General features: G+C 37.6%; 1 non-coding gene across 1 annotated transcript; it reads right to left on the bottom strand.

The window, feature by feature from the left end:
- Positions 1 to 3247: 3247 nt before the first annotated feature.
- On the bottom strand, positions 3248 to 3509 carry LOC148017873 (signal recognition particle RNA). The gene has a single exon (XR_015687808.1).
- Positions 3510 to 14926: the final 11417 nt, after the last annotated feature.

The raw sequence follows: 14926 nt of genomic DNA, 5'->3' as shown, positions 1-14926 counted from the left end.
TTTCCTTCATGTTTTTACATTTTACAAAAAGAAGAAAATTGTAACAATATATAGAATATTCTATGCTTACCACTTATCAAGCATACAAAAGATCACATAAATATCTTACTCTAATAACAATAATAAAATCTAATTATTTTTTATGTCGATAATGGACAAGCGAAAAACTATCTATTTGTGTGCATTTCAGAGTGGGACATATCCCTTCTAATCCACAAAGTGATACATGAAAGCAACTTTGTGGCCAAAGTGATTGGGTCCTAGAAATGGACCTAAAATATTGCACTGCACGAGCTCAATAATTGGACTTTGGATGCCCTCTTATTTATTTAGGAGGTTTAAATATGAAAAGGAGATGGCTATCTCTTAGCTAGCCTCTTGCATGCATTATGAACACTAAGATCTGCTTGTAGTGAGCTTACATGGCCTTCTATCAAGAATGAAGGATGCTCTTTCAAAGCTCCATAATCTAAGAATACAATCTTTTCATTTTCAACCCTCTATGGCCATAGCATCTAAGGAAGAACCATGAGCACAAGATTGAGAGAGTGCTCAAGACAAAGAAGAAGAAGGCTTCAACTACATGGTCCCTCGCCCTCACTCACTCACTCACTCACTCACTCAATCTCTCTTAAACCTCTCAAAGTCTTTTTCTCTCATAGTGAAAACGAAGAAGGAAAATATAGAGTGTTTTCAGACACATGTATAGCTTGTTCTATTCTTTCTCATCTTTTAAATATATGAAAAATAGGGTTAGGATTTTTCCATTTCCCTTGGTCACTGTATCCCCTCTCAAGTCTTTCGAGCTAGTCGTGGCTCTTTTTACATACAATCAAACATTATTCTTTATGTGAAAATGAACTTAAAATAAGTTATGATTGAGACAGTAGCTATCAAATACAATTTTCACAGGAGGCAACCAACTCTTATAAAATGATAGCATAAATTGTTTACCAAAATTACTTGCTTTCTAAAATTTTGTGGGGCTCTTTCTTTATCTTGTTCTTGCAATTAACACTAGCATCATATACCTAAGTGGTTGTTGTGATGAGCCCCACAATTGAAGTTCATTAAGCCTATAGCTAGCTAAGATGGTATACCTAAGTGATATGTAATAAGCCCCAAAATTGAAGCCCATTCTAACTATACCTAGCTAAGATAGTATATCCATTAAAAGGATACTACGTATCCTAGGATATGATGATTAATACCAAAAATCTTAATCACTACTTGATTATGTGATCACGAAAATAGAAGGAATGCTTTATTTTGACACTTATCCAAGGTCTATGGAGATATTATCAGTTTGGGTCAACATCAATGAGCAAATATGAGTTGATGTGTCTTCCAATGAGCCGTTACATCATCTATTGTAATTGTGGAATGACTACAATATGTAGCACATTATCTTGTGAGATTTGTAGATTGAGAACTGATATGCTATCCTAAACAATCTAAAATATGAGGAAGTGATGTCATGTGTGATCCTATCAATCAATTGCATGCTAGATTTAGTCAAAAGATTGAAGTTATGTAAGAAAAATCATGCATATACATCTACGAATCCCCCTTTGGCAATTACCCAAATCCATTTGAGAACACTTGTATTGCTACTCTTCAAGTCTATTTACAAGTTCGTGTAATTTGTGATTTTCATGACGTTGTGATGCTTCCTACTCTTTAGTCTATTGTAGCTATTTTTCAAACTATTTCTAATCTTATTCTAGAAATTCAAATTATTGTAATAGGGGCTATTGGTTGAATACGGGGATGTTGGTTTTCGCATTTTTTGGTAAATCGTATTGTTAAGTACTTATAATTTCCTTAAAATATAATTCTAGCAACACTAAAATTTCATCTTGAGGGAAAATGAACCAAGTAATTGATTATACAAAAAACTACAACATACTATCATCTAACTCAATTAGAATCAAAGTTATCATTCTAAAAAATTGTAATGAATAATATCAAACATTTCTACAAGGACATGGATTGCACAATTATCCAATGGTAGACACTTTTATACTTTCATTTTCTCCAAATTCATTGACAAACTAAAAAGTCAAAACTACTCATTAAAACTAGAACTTGAAACATGGGAAAGTACTGATTGAGCACAAATACTATCCTTTTATAAAAACAACTTCCTCAACAACAGTAACAACCTCAAAACAATGAGAAATTTTGCAAATCCATTACATTCCTCACTTGAAAAACTTCTTGTTATAATAATTATCTCTCTTCTTGAAGCCAATAGATACCTTAAGCTTCACTTTTTGCACTTTTCACTACATTTCTTTCATCTTTAGGCTTTTAAGAAATCCAATAAATTACGTTAATTGGAGGTTAATTAATAGAATGTACCTCATTCTTCACTTTCAACCAACTTGTGCAAGTGTGAACATTGCTAAGAACTAAAACTTTGCTATTCAGAAAAACTATACATAGAGGTGCTAAAATTGAAGGTTTATAATACTACAAACTTGCTCTAACCCTTCGATTTGAGATAATGTGAAATAGTATATTGTGAACTGCAAATATTTGTATCTTGAACAAATACATGCAAAGATTGTGTATTCTTTAATACAAATTGTGATACTTTAAGTGATTCTAAGGCCTCTTCATTGGAGTCCAACCAGCTACTTGCATCATCTTCTTCAAAGTTAGTTAATAGAACCAAAAGAATAACCCATAATAACATCTATATTGATACATATATGATCGTGAACTTGTCATTCGTAAAATGTCATCTTCTAATTGGCTGCATAATTTATCTTCTTGATTATTTAACTCATTGTCTTTCTTGCTAATTTCTTCATTGCTTTCTTCTTGATTGAAACTAATTGGAAATTGATTGCGATGGGTTGCAAGATGCTAAAATAATATAGAAAATACGTTCAAATCACATATCCAAGTTGCACATTGTTGAACTCCTCTATTAGCAAACAAACACGATTGTTGATTTTAGTGCATTCAAGGGATCTTGGATTCTTTGACTCTTGTCCTTCCTTGCTTAAGGGATCTTGGATTCTTTGGCCCTTTATGTGTCATGTACGCCTAAGATCAAGGCATAATCATACGATATACATGAGAGAAATAGTAAGGGAAGAAGGAAGAGTATGAGTGTGAGAGAAAGAAGTGAGTAGGATTAGAGCAAGTATGAGAGGGGTTGGAGGTTTGCACCTTGGATTAAGGGCCAAAAGCCAAAGGAGAAGGGTTGGAGGTTTGCAGCGGTGGGTAGGTAGTGAGAGGAGATCGAGCGTGGCGTTATCCCTCCACCGTCCAGAGCGAGGGGTGACGTTGCTCCGTTCCCGGCCTCACGTGATCCCCCCTCGCTCAAGGAGCGGGCACCCCGCCCCTCCGGGCGAGTAAATACCCGGCCAACTCAGGACTTGGAGTCGGACGCCTCCTGCAGAGAGAGCCAGAACTCCTCTCTCCTGCTCAACAATGGCTCGCCGATCTGCATCCACTCCAACCGGATCTGTCCCCCCTCCGCGGGTTACAGGCGTCACACTACACCCAGGAACGAAAGAAGCGCCGCCTACGGATGTGCTACTCATAGAGAGGTGGCGTAGCCGTGCTTATCCCATGTGGGAGATCCATATAATACCATCCACCTCCTTCACTTCCAAATCGCCACACGTATTAAGAAGAATGCGATGCTATTTCTTTGAGATATGCTTGGCTTCCGACGTGCTGGTGGACCACGCCGCCGTCTTCTCGCCGCTTAGATTGCGTCCCATCCTCCCTCTGTTTTGCTCTATATCTCTGCTCTGCCCCCTTGGTTCCCAACTTGCCTTTCGTTCGCTGCATGCACAGTAACACAATTCCCCCTCTAACTTTTGTGTCGCTTGGTTAATGATGTTGGCTTTCCAGCTCGCTCGCTCGCTCGCTCTCTCTCTCTTTCTCTCTCTCTCGCTCTCTCTGTGTGTGTGTGTATGTATGCATATTCTAATTAAGGTCACGTTGGAGATTGGAGCTCCCTATCTCAAATTAGCTCTGCTTCAGTATAAAATTCCTTTCCAAACAATAGACTACTGAATTTGCATCTTACTTTCACAATCCACCTTCAATGTCGTGTGATACATACTTTATGCTTGCCTCATTATATTGTTCTTGCTTTCCTCGTTGAGAAAGATGAAGTTGACAAAGATGAAGTTGACAGTGAGGCAAGCCCGAGGCAAGGAACGTAACCAATATAACTGAACTTGAGGCCTAAATTAAGCCGTTTTAAAAAATGCAAAAACGCTAGCATCCGCCAATCGTGCTTGAACGCAAAGACTGTAATGGGATTCAATCAACGTGCTGCACCTCACCTCGGCATGGGTTCATATAAAGAATTGAGGGGGAAGCACTCTCCATTTGGTGCTGATCTCCATTGAGGTGTGTAATGTCCCATTAAGAGTTGTTCCCTTATTTAAGAAGCTTGTAGACCTGCAATCAGCACCTCTGCATTATCACACCTATTTTTCCATCGATTGGTACAGTGATCAAAACAACAACCGTAGATTCTTGAACCCGCTCTGTTTCCAACCGACAAATTTAAGTGGAGGGAGTCTGAGAGATGGAGTAAGCAAAGGTCAGGAGCTACAAGCTCCCCTCATCTTCATTATTCTCTTTTATCTTCTTTTTTTCTTAGAAGTCTTAATATAACCATAGATAAATCTTGTGCTATTTCCTTATTTCTCAACATAGTCAAACCAAAGGACATTGCAATAAACTCATAGTGTCCATACCTTGTATTAAAGCTAGTATTTGGGATATATTCTCCTTTGATCCTGATATGGTAGTAGGCTCACTTTAGATCAAATTTAGAGAAAAATTTTGTTGCTCCTTGATGTCTGTCAAGAAGCTCATCAATAGTAGGATTGGGCATTTATTTTTTACTATCACTTAGTTCATCCCACAATAGTGGATGCAAGACGAAGAGTATTGTCTTCTTCTTTTGGAATAAGAATGCATCTTTCCATGGTCAATTACTATGCCAAATGTAACCTTGATCCAATATTTTCTTATTTTCTCTCTCAACTCAATTGATTCATGGATCAATAAGGTATTTTTGCCATTGTTCTTGCTCCTAGTATAAGCTTGATTTTCTTATTAGCTTCTCTCTTGGGAGGAAGTTCCATCAACTTTGCTAGGAGGATATTTGCATATTCCTTCATCTAAGAAGGTTTTTCTTCTTATTCTCCTTATCTTTATTAAACTTGTTGAGATGACTTATGTAAACCACTAGGTAACTCTTTTCTTAGACCTTGTGCAATACCTAAGGCTTTAGCCAATTGAATTTTTGGTAGACCAACTTCCACCTGTGTAGCTACTTTATTTTCCTTCCAACTTCAAAATGAGATTTGGCCTTTCTTGCAATGGATATGGGAACCATTAGGGATTAACCATTCCATTTCTAATAGTTTGGTAGTGATAGTACCTAAGTTCATACCTAAGTTCATGATGTGAAACCTCATGCTAGTGGGCTTCTCACTTAAATCAAATTCCACTTTTCTTGTCTATTTTGAAGATATGACTTCTTTCCTTTTAATTAGTTCCACTAAAGCTTCAAATGTAGGTTCAATTTTATTCCTAGATTATTTGCACATTTTGGCAAAATAAAAGAACAATAGCTAGTAACACAATCTATCAAAACCTTGAAGGGTTTACCCCTTGATGGCTCACAAGTGTTTGAATCACTAAAAAGTGATGATTTGGTCCTCTCAAGCTCAAGGTAGCATGGACTATTTCTCATTCCATTTTGGTTTCCATCATGTGTTCTTTCTCTTCTTCTTTTTCCTTATAAGTAGTTGGGGCAACCTTTTAATTTTTCCTTAGCCATTGTCCCTCTATTCTCCCCATGGAACTACACTTGGCAAAAGGTTTGATTTAGCATCGAGCATTACTTTTTGAAGTTTCTTATTTCATTAAGATGATAGCACCTTTGAGTATCATTGCTTATGTTTGTTGGCACAGATTTCGCAAGCACGTTGGTTTTAGCTTCCTTTCTTGAGCCAACTTTTTGTTGGGACTACATTCATTTGATAAAAGCACATAGTCCCTTGTCTAAGGGGCCTTTCCTCCATATCTTCCACTTTTAGATCTAGATTGAAGGCCTTCATAAAGGGTCTTTTCTTGTAGCATTGCACCTTCGAGATCTAAGGGTTGCATCACTTTGAAGTGGGTGTCCAATAGGGGATTCAATTTGTAGAAAAACCTCACTACCTACTACCTGGTGTCTAAAGATGAAGCATACTTCTAGATTGTTATGAACTAAGAGAAGTAGGCTTCCAAACTTAGCCCCATCAAATATATAACATACATGACTAGTGAATAAGAAATTTCCTATGTGAATTACATTTCCTATATTGAATTCTTTTTACCTTATTTCCTTATTTCTAATTTACATGATTTAATATAATTCAATTTTATTTGTTTCAAATTAGTTTAAATTATTATTATTTATTTTAATGTTTTATTTTTTATTTATTTAATTAAATATAATTAATTTATAATAAATTTTATTTCCTTATATCTAAATTTATTAGTTTTTTCAATATAACATAACTTATTATTCGTTTTTATATTATTATTAATTTTTACATTTATTTTTTTCAATTGATTCAATTAATTTATTGTATTTTTTAATTTTCTCAATTATTTTATTTATTTTATTTTCATATAAATTGTTTAAAAATGAAAAAATAATAAAATTACTAATAAAAACAAAATAAATAATAATATTGTTATACATTTAAAAAGATGTGTTTTTATAAGGCTTAAGCCTTAGTTGGGGGGAGGGGGGGTTGTGGGGCTCTAACAAATTAGGTGCCTGATGATCGTCCTAAAAGAAACTAGAAAATCAATTTTCCCTTAAATAATCAAAACTCTCTCTCCCTCTCTCTCTCTCTCTCTCTCTCTCTCATTTGAAATATATGGAAGGTGAGGATAGCTTTATGAGAGGAGAGAGAAGAAGGTGGAGGCGAGACAATATGAGAGTGAGAATTGAATAACGTGAATATGAAGAGAGAGAGAGAAGAGACAAGGTGAAGGTGAGAAAATGTGTATGTGTGAGAGAAAGTGAATGTAAGGAGAGAGAGAGAGACAGAGAGAGAGAGAGAGAGAAACCCAATACACTACCTCTCAGGTGGGCACTTAGTTTATGGAAAATGTCTTCAAGTTGCATGGCTTACCACAAGTCATAATACATGATTGGGATGCAAAGTTTATGAGCAACTTCAAGCAGACATGAGTTTTTACCTCCATGGGGGTCCATTGCATACCATTCTCAAATTGATGGCTAGACTGAAAGAGTGAACAAATGGCTTGAGACATATTTGAGGCACTTTTGCCATGATGTACAAAACAGTTGGGATACGTGGCTCCACTTGGCTGAGTTTGCATATAATAACTCCACACACTTTAGTATTGGAGTTTTCCCTTTTGAGGCCTTATATGGGTATAAGGTTCCCCTCCCCACAGCCTTATTTCATGAGAAGATCAACCCTCAAAGTCTGGCTCAGTTGGATCACATGTAAGCCTTACTTTAGCAATGTAAAGTGAAGCTTCAAAAGGCCCAATCACATATGAAACTCTATGCTGATGAGAAAAGAAGGCATTTGGAATTCTAGAAAGGGGAATTGGTCCTTTTCAAAGTGCCTAAGTCTGCTACTCAACTCTCAAAGAGGGCCGCAGTTTCAAGCTAGCCCACTGCTTCTATGGCCCATACCAAATTCTAATGAGAATTGGTGACTTGGCCTACCGCTTAGGACTTCCCCCTACCACCAAAATCCACAATGTGTTTCATGTTAGCTAGCTGAAACCCTTCATGGGCTCCTCAATGGACTATGTGAAAGAACTTCCCCCCATAGATGAAGAAGGCATCACTCAATATATCCCCGAGGCAATCATTGGGCAGTGAGATAAGCACTTAGGGTCTCAATCCATTAAAGAATACCTCATCAAATGGCAAGGCCTACCCTTGGAAGAAGCCTCTTGGCTCTTGGCAACCATTGTCAATGAATTCCCCTACCTCCAAGAGGCCACAGGGCTTGAAGACTAGCTGGTCTTGACCACCCCCTAATTGTAGACTATTTTAGAATAGTTTTGCACTTATCCAAATCTCAGGCATGTGCATCCCACATAGGCTGAAAGTACTCGTCATAAGCTCTGTTTGGACATGTGGTACATCCCATTTGGAGTAGCATGTTAAAAGTTATGACCCATTTACTTCAGCAGGCCGGTCCTGGACAACATGTTGTCCCTAGTCTTTACCCACCCATTTCTCATTGTAAAAGGGCTTAGGGTAGTACATTGCAACCCTCCCTTAGCCCACCCATCACTCCCCTCTACTTCTCCTTGTTTTTTAGGGCAAAAACCTTCAGGGTCAGGATGGATTGTAACAAGTAAGATACACATTGAGTAGGGGTTAGACAGCCACTCACAGTAACCGGGGTATATAAGATGTAAGAGTCCTAGACTGGGGAAACTATTAATCATCATGAACATACTCTTCAACTTCATCTCCAACTTCCATGGCTTCCTCCTTCCTTCTCTCCTCTTTTCTATCTTTCTCTCTCCTCTTCTAGTCTTCTTTTCTCTTCTTCTTTCTCTCTTTCTCTCTCCAGCTCTTCTCCTCTCTCCTCTCTCCTCTCAGCTTCATTTATTACAAAGAGAGAGAGAGAGAGAGAGAGAGAGAGAAACACACACACACACACACACACACAGAAGAGAGAAGAAGATGAAGGTGGGAGAATGTTACAATGTGAAGGAGTTAACGAAAGAGAGAGAGAGAGAGAGAGAGAGAGAGAGAGGAGAATGTATGTGGAGAGTGAGAGAGAGGAGAAAGAAAGAGAGATGAGAGAGAGTAGAAAAAAATACAAAATGTGAAGGGAGAGCAAGAGGGATGTGAAAGAGGAAAAGAAGAGAGAATGTGAATGATGTCAGGAGGCATATTCCACGGTGGATTCCGTGAGGTTTTACGATGGATTCCGTAAACTTAGATGACCGGGGCTCATACACAAAGTGGATTCTTTGTGCGAGAAGTTGATGGGGACGCCTGCCCTTTTCGGGCGTTTCATTAATTTAGTGTGTACATGGGTGATTCCATAGCGGGTGATTCCGCAAAATACATGTTAAATTAATAAACGTTTATGAGTTTAGAGTGCGCACTCATAATAAATTAAGGTTAGGGTTTATTTCTAACCAGTTGATTTATTTATGTAGCTGAAGACTACTAGGTATTCACTTTTGTCAGTTTAATTGTATTATTTTACTAACGATTGTGAATGCTTCAGTTGATGTGTAGAGATAGCAGCAGTGGCGGAGGAAAGCATTGGAGTCTAGCGAGTATTCGACCTTTGGATTATATTTTGATAGGCGCCACGCCTATATTTTGTTATGTCTATTGAGGCATTGATTATTGATTATTATTTTTGTATGCGCCTATACGCATGGATATGTTATTTCTATTTGGACATTGAGATTGGGTGTGCCAGACTTCATGGGCACCGTCCATTAGCTTTATTTCCTATTTTTGTAGAAAGCAAACTCAAAAGCTAAAAGCTTGTCATATTTTTGTAAATTGGGCTATTATTGAGCATGAAGATGGAAATATACATAAAATACATGCTTTGTGAAGCGCTCACACAAGGCATGGGGGGAGATTGAACCCAATTGTTCTCTTGCTTCTTGTCGTTCATGCTTTTACATTGTTTTTTGCGCAAAAAGATAGAGTTCATTGTTCTTGGGGACCTTCCGGGATTCACTACGTGAGCATACAGCGATCGATCTGCGCACCAGTGGTATCAGAGCGGAGCTGAGATCAAGAGCTTCCAATCGCTACCCATCTCGTGCGAAGGCGGAGCTCCTGGAACGATCAGGCTCTACAGTCAATCTCGTCGTGAACCGTCGATACAGGTAGACTTCTGGTGATCAAGAACCCCTGTTTCTACTCTCAGATCGCGAAGGACCAGGCTGTACAAGCGGAGGACCACTCCCTCATCTCCATAAACAAGTCGTGGATATACAGTAAGAAGCTCATATCTCTTTTCTTCAAAAAGCTTAGTCTTCAAGCTTAAAGGCTGAAGGAATTGAAGAAGTTTCATAAAACTTATCATCGAGATGCAAGAAGATGCCCGCAATTTTCGCAACGTCAGCAAACGGCTGCCCATGTCCTCCACGATGTGCGCCGTTTTCTTCAATTAGCCCCCCCCCTTCCATAGCTTAAGCTATTAAGCTTAAGCCATTAAGTTTTCAACAAGTTACACAAGACAATCAAGTTCATAAACTCTGGGTCCTGCACTTCTGAAGTCAAGTCCTGCAAGTCGACTGGAATCAAGTTCTGCAAGTTCACTAAGTTCTGTAAGTCTGCAACTCTGCAAGTCGGCTAGGTCTGCAACTCTGCAAGTCAGACTAGTCAACTGGAGTCAGAACTGACTTGTGCTCAAAACTCCTAGAAGGGTTGTTCCTGCGCAGAAACTCTGAACTGCAAAGTTGTTCGTGGCAAAGTATTCTACCCATCCACAGGTCCGCTAAAGTATTTTCTTCAAACAAAGAAGAAAATATTGCAGATTTTCTAAAAATTTGAGAAAGAAATACCCAAAAACACATAGCCTTGTAACCCCGAATTTGAGCTACGCTCATCCCGCTAACCTGATTTTGAGTGAGAAAGATCTTTTGAGTTTTACAGGATGACGGAACCACATATGGATGATCCTATGGCTGAAGACGACCTACCTGAGCCTACCATGGAACAAAAGCTGGATCTATCATGCTACAATTGGAAGAAGAACGAAGGGCTAGGCAAGCATTGCAAGCGCAATTGACAAAATTACAAAGAGCGTCTACCGACAAAGAAGAACCTCAAGCTAAAGATTTGATTCGACGTACCATCGACGCCACACTTGAAGCTCAAACCATTCGCAAGGAATCAAAGATAAGTAAACGAAGTTTCAAATTTCGCACTTTCAATGGCATACGAGAAGGAAAGACTGTTTTATCATTCATTAGTCAATTTGATGACTATTTCCATGAGGAAACCTATCCAGAAAAAGATAAAATCAAGTGTGTTACTAATCATTTGGTAGACAGAGCATCACTTTGGTGGACTGTAGTACGCAAGAGCATAGAATGTCCTGCTACTTGGGAAGAATTCAAGAAGAAGTTCATGCAGAATTTCCTTCCACCGCAATTCCATGAGAAGGTTATCAAACAATGGGATCTACTTCAACAACGGGATCGTGAGCCTATTCCTGAGTATACAGAGCGTTTTTGGAATGCACTCCTACAGCTATGCATGCTTGAAGAGGTACCAGAGACGACACATATGCGGAAGTATATGTCTGGACTTCTTGGACATTACTACGCTGAAGTGAACATGTTCAAGCGTGCTACCCTTGAAGACGCCATCTCACTAGCTCACGACACTGAAGATAAGTTACGCGGTAGAGACAGACGACCACAGCAATTCTAAGCCAATGGTAATTATGGATCTAAACAATTCAATTCCAATTTTAGAAGGTTTAATCCAGGTCGTTTCACTTCACCATCTTTCCACAAGAATTGGGCTAAACCACTTGCATTACCATCCAATGTCAATCCAAATCCTAAGCCTATTCCACAAGCAAATCCAAATGTACCTAGACTTCCAGCCATTGCAAATAATGTAACCAAAGCCAAGCCAATAGTATGCTATAAATGTCACCAGCCGGGACATCTCGCAGCAAATTGTCATTCAAAGAAGCCACCAGCACATATCAACTATCTTGGAGCCATGGACGAAGACGACCATGAGGATATGCCTGATTTCACTGAAGATGAGGATAACACTACTACTACTTTCGACACTTTACCAGGTATGCCTACTCCACATTCATTATTGACTATGAAATGTTTGGTGCATGGAAAGGAAAAGACTATCTTGCATGATGACGGTAGTACTCATGACTTTATTTCAGCAAAATTGGTAAAGGAATTGAAATTACAGACTGTACCTATGCATTATCGCATAAAAGCTGCATTTTTAGGCACTAGGTATAATGGTACACAAGAAGTTCAAGATTTAGAGATTCAAATTGGTTCATACATTGAAAGAAGAAATTTCTTAGTTGTTCCATTACAGTCGAGTGACATTATTTTAGGAATGCCTTGGCGACACCAGCATAATCCAGATATAGATTATTCCACACACACAATGAATATTCATTTTCAAGGAAAATCTATTACATTATATGGTATGCATGCATCTAATGTTTTTCCACTGCTTTCGCATACTCAAGCAAAACGTGCATTACGCAAGAGTAGTAAATCATATCTCTTTTGGGTGAATGAATTGCAAGCAAAGGAAAATCATATGCACCCTAGGCATAAGGAATTTCTTGCATATTTTAAGGACTGTTTTGCAGAAGACCTACCACCAGGTTTACCTCCTTCACGTCTAGAAGACCATAAGATTGATTTGATCCCTGGCACACAACCACCTTGCAAAGCACCATACAGGCACAATCAAATAGAGCAAAAAGAAATCCAGAGTCAAGTTGAAGAATTACTAAATAGAGGTTTAATTCGACCTAGCAGTTCTCCATTCGGTGCACCTGTACTCTTAGTCAAGAAAAAGAATGATACTTATCATATGTGTATTGACTACCGAGCTTTAAATAAGATCACTGTAAAGAATAGGTATCCTATACCTAGAGTTGATGACCTTATGGACAAACTGCAAGGATCTTCTATATTTAGTAAAATTGACCTTAAGTCTGGATATCATCAGGTGAGGCTAGATAAATCTGACATATTTGAGACTGCATTCAGAACACAGTTTGGCCATTACGAATTCTTAGTCATGCTATTCGGATTGACTAATGCACCTGCCACTTTCAGTAGAATGATGAACCGTATCTTTTTGAAATATCAGTACTGTGTGATTGTTTTCTTTGATGATATTTTGGTATTTAGTCAAAATGAAAAAGAGCATTATCAGCATTTGTCATTAGTTTTTCAATTACTGAAAGAAAATCAATTATTTGCAAATCCTGAAAAGAGTGAATTCTTTAAGACAGAAATTGAGTATTTAGGTCATATTGTATCATCTGATGGAATTAAAGTTGATCCTAAGAAAATTGGTGCAATATTGCATTGGCCTGTTCCTAAAAATGTGCATGAGTTACGCTCATTCCTTGGTCTTGCTAGTTTCTATAGGAAGTTTATACGTAATTTTTCATTACTTGCTTTACCATTAACCAAACTTCTCAAGAAAGGAATTGTTTATCAATGGACCAAAAATCAACAGAAATACTTTGACTTACTGAAACATGCATTAACCAATGCCCCTGTTTTACAGTTGCCTGACTTTAATAGACCATTCTTTCTAGTTGTGACTGATGCTAGCGGATCAGGAATAGGAGCCGTACTAATGCAAGACAATCATCCAATAGCATATTCTAGTTGTAAGCTGAAACCCTCTGAGCTGAAATATTCCACTTATGACAAAGAACTATTAGCAGTTGTACAAGCATTAAGACAGTGGAAACACTACTTAATGGGTTCAGAATTCATGATAAAGACCGACCAGCAAAGCATTAGACATTTACTTAGCCAACCCCAAATTTCTGACCGTCATATCAAATGGGCTTCCTTTATTCAAAGTTTTCATCCTATCATTCAATACCAACCTGGAAAATAAAATGTAGTTGCTGATGCGTTGAGTAGAGGACCTGCAATTCATAATATTTCTGTCATATCTTTTGATTCTTTGATTGCTATGAAAGATACATATCACCAGGATATTACTTTTCATTCTGATTGGCATAAATTAGTTCAAAATAATTTCATTCCTGTTGATTCATTGTCATATAATGATGGATTTATGTTTTATGAAAAGAGACTATGTGTTACTATTCCATTCCGATCTTTTGTTTTGAATGAAATTCATTGTCCCCCATATCAAGGTCATAGAGGTATCATATCTACATTACGCATGCTAGCTGAAGATTTTTATTGGCCGCATATGGATGCAGATGTATCTAATTTCGTTTCTGAATGTTTGATTTGTCAAAGAGTAAAAAGACATCATGGTAAATAGTATGGATTACTTATGCCTTTGTCTATTCCATCTAAACCTTGGGAACAAATTTCTATGGATTTCATTACTGGTTTACCAAATACTAAATCTAACCATGATATGATTTGGACAGTTGTAGATAGATTTAGTAAGCAAGCATATTTCATTCCATGTAAGAAGACTTTAACAGCATCACAGGCAGCACAATTATTTTTGAAAACTGTTTTTACTAACCATGGATTGCCAAAAGTTATCATTTCAGATCGTGATTCTAGATTTTGTAACAATTTTTGGATTACATTGTTTGCTAATCTAGGCACAAAGATCGATTTCTCATCTGCATTTCATCCAGAAACAAATGGACAAACAGAAGCCACAAACAGCACCATTCTAGATCTTTTACGTGCATATACTATCTCTAAACCTCAGACATGGGACACTCATTTGCATTTATTACAATTTTCATATAACAATACACCGCACACATCCACAAAGAAAGCACCTTTTGAAGTTATTTATGGATATAGGTTATCTACACCTGTTGCATTTTTGTCTAATAGAATTCAGAGTGCTGATGATATTGCTAGTATGCATAACAGTATTTTTGATGAGGTTAAGGATATGATTGCTAAAGCCCAACAATCATATACCAAACAAGCTAACAAGAAAAGACAAGCCATGAATTTCAAAGTTGATGATTATGTTTGGCTGAGAATAGAAAAACGTAGACTGCAAAGTGTAGATAGACATCCAGTTGTAAAATTAGCTCCTAGATTCTATGGACCATTTAGAATCATTCATAAAATTAATGATAATGCATTCAAGTTAGAATTACCATCTCATTGGAAAATTCATAATACATTTCATATTAGTTTATTG

Source organism: Lygodium microphyllum, chromosome 21 (assembly GCF_053477565.2).
Source record: "Lygodium microphyllum isolate KBCC chromosome 21, Lygodium_microphyllum_v1.1.10, whole genome shotgun sequence".
Lineage (NCBI taxonomy): Eukaryota > Viridiplantae > Streptophyta > Polypodiopsida > Schizaeales > Lygodiaceae > Lygodium > Lygodium microphyllum.
This window is presented reverse-complemented; position numbering and strand designations above follow the sequence as displayed.